Raw genomic sequence first — 2,958 nt, forward strand, 5'->3', positions numbered from 1 at the left:
CTAATCCATTGAACCATAAGATTGGACGTGTACAGCAAAATTCCATTATGAAATGAAGTTGACTACAGAGACCAGGCCTGAGCATGTCCAAAAGGCAAAATCGAACGGCATGATCAGGTGGCTAAACTCCCATGGTACCCGCTCCTGAAGCTTCCCTGTCTCTCACTCAGCGCACATCTACGGCATCATGACTGGTTCCCCACAGCTAGTTAAAGAAAGAGGAAAAAGCATGAGTCTGATTACAGGTATATCTTCCCCATATGCTAGGAAACAACAGCCACTAAAATGCAATTTTACCCGGTGTGCTGGGGAGGGGGGGCAATGAGAAAGGGAAATCGTCCCAATGGACAAAACTTAGGATGATGTATACAGTTGTCCACTTGGGGTTAAAAAAGAGAGAGGCTAAGGTGCAAATCTATACAGACTCATGGGTAAAGGGTAACACACTGACCCACTGCTCAAAGACTAGGAAAGAACAAATTGGAAAATTATTGACAAAAAGTTCTGGAGGAAAGCGATGTGGATATTCCTCTCAGAATGGGCACAGAATATGAAGATATTCACATTTCATATAAATGTGTACAAGAGGGCATCCACTTTGGAGGAGACCCTCAACAATCTGGTGGACAAGATAACTCATTATGTAGATGTCAGCCTCTTTTCCCAGCCACCTGGAACTTAATGGATCCACATAAAAAGTGGCCGTAGCAGCTGAGACAGAGGCTATGCATAGGTTCAACAACATAGTCTTTTCCTTATTGTTGAAAGAAAAAAATTAGACAAATTAAATTTAACAGAGTTTAATTGAGTAAAGAACAATTTGGGAATTGGACAGCCACCAGAACCAGAATAGATTCAGAGTGATGCCAGGGCTGCTGCATGGTTGGCTAAGATTTACAGACAGAAAAAGGAAAGTGACTTACAGAAAACGGAAGTGAGGTACAGAAACAGCTGGATTGGTTACAGCTGGGTGGTTGCCTTATTTGAACATGGTTTGAATAATTGGCTGCCTATAACTGGTTGAGATTTGGCTACTTGTTACAAGAGTAGGTTACAGTCTGTTTGCACATCAAGTTAGGTTACAGGAGTAGGTTACCGATTGTTTACGTATCAGGTTAGTTTACAGTTCCCTACGTCTGAAGAAACCTTTGGGCCAAACTTAATTTAACATTATCTAGGCCGATCCAGCTACTGTGGTGTGAAATGTCCAAACATAAAAACAGAGACTGATGCTGAGCCCCCATGTAGTACCATTTGCCAAGAGCCAAGCTGGCTACCTAGTGGCAGATGAATTACATTTTACCACTCCCTCGTGCAGAGTACATCACTTTGCCCTTATAGGGAGGATACATATTTCAGAAGGGATTTTGCCTTCTTTGCCTGCAGCATTTCTAATAGCACTACCATTTGTAGGCTGACAGAATGCTTTCCTTATTCATTTCCAATTCTGTCTCAGTCTGTTTGTGCTGCTATAACAAAATACCTGAGACTGGGCAATTTTTAAATAACAGAAATTTGTTTCTCACTGTTTAGGAGACTGGGAAATCCAAGATCAAGGCACCAACAGATTTGATTGTCTGGTGAGGGCTGCTCTCTGCTTCCAAGTTGGTGCCTCAAAAGCTGTATCCTCACTTGGTAGAAGAGTAAAAAGCGTAAAAGCAGTGAATACCGTGTGAAGCCTCTTTTATAAGGCATTAATCCACTTCATGAGGGTGGAGCCTTCATGATCTACCAAGCTCCTGAAGGTCCTACCTTCTAATGCTGTTGCATGGGGAGTTAAGTTTCGACATGAATTCCGGAGGTGACAGAAACATTCACACCCTAGCAGCATCCCATACAACATCATTTATGACCAGGGATCACATTTTATGGCAAAGGAAGTAAGGCAATAAGTTTATCCTCATGAAATTCCCTGGTATAATTCTACCTCCCTATGGAAGGTGACTTAGAATGGTAGCATGCCTGGTAAAGTTCAGTTATGGTGCCAGCTGGGGCAAAGCACCCTGAAGGATTGGAATCTATCCTGCAGGATGAGATTCTTGCCTTAAACTAACCGCTAATGTATGGTGCTGTCTCTACAGTCAGAATGCATGGGTCCAAGAAGCATGGAGGTAAGTGAGAGTAGCTCTTCTCTCTATTGCCCCTAATAACTTACTTGAAATTTTTTTGCTTCCAATGCCCATGACTGGTGAGTCTGAAGGTCCTAGTGCCCAAATGAAGAATGCTTCCACAAGGAAACATAGTCATCATTCTGATTAACTGAATAATGAGACTGCCCCATGGCCATTTGGGCTTTTCATGCTAATGAGCCATCAGACCTAGAGGATGAATCACTGTTCATGCTGGGGTAACTGATCTTAATTTGGAGGGAGAAATTGTATTTCTGCTACAGAATAGGGGCAAAAAAGAGACTGTGTAAGGAACCCAAAAGAATGAATGGAGTGCCTCTTAATATTTCCTTGCCCTCTAGTATAGGTGAATGGAAAACTTTGGCAGCTCATTAAAGATATGACCATTAAATATGCAGATTCTATGGGAATGAAGTTTCAGGTCACTTCTCTCTACAAAGAACTGTATCTAGATAAGGTGCTGACAAAAGTTGAGGTAAATATGGAATCGGTGATAAAAAAGGCAGCCATAATTACCAACTTAGGTATTGACACTAGCTGCAGAGGTAGGGACTGCAACTACTTAATTATTTTTCCTTACCTCTAAACTCTTATCATATAAAAAAATAATGATAATACTAGTATTTTAAGTTTTAGATGGGAGTATGACTAAATTAACATTACTTTGCACTAGTATGGGAGCCGAAGGAAATGTGTGTCCCTTGTATTGGAGTTATAAATTTTTTACCCATTCAAAGAATAAAAATAGACTAAGACCAGAAAAGGGTTGGACCCTACTGTGTACCTGCTGTGTGCCATTTTAGAGCTTTTTCCATTTTTTTCATACTTC

The sequence above is a fragment of the Galeopterus variegatus genome, unplaced genomic scaffold (assembly GCF_000696425.1).
Source record: "Galeopterus variegatus unplaced genomic scaffold, G_variegatus-3.0.2 Scaffold5414, whole genome shotgun sequence".
Classification (NCBI taxonomy): Eukaryota; Metazoa; Chordata; class Mammalia; order Dermoptera; family Cynocephalidae; genus Galeopterus; species Galeopterus variegatus.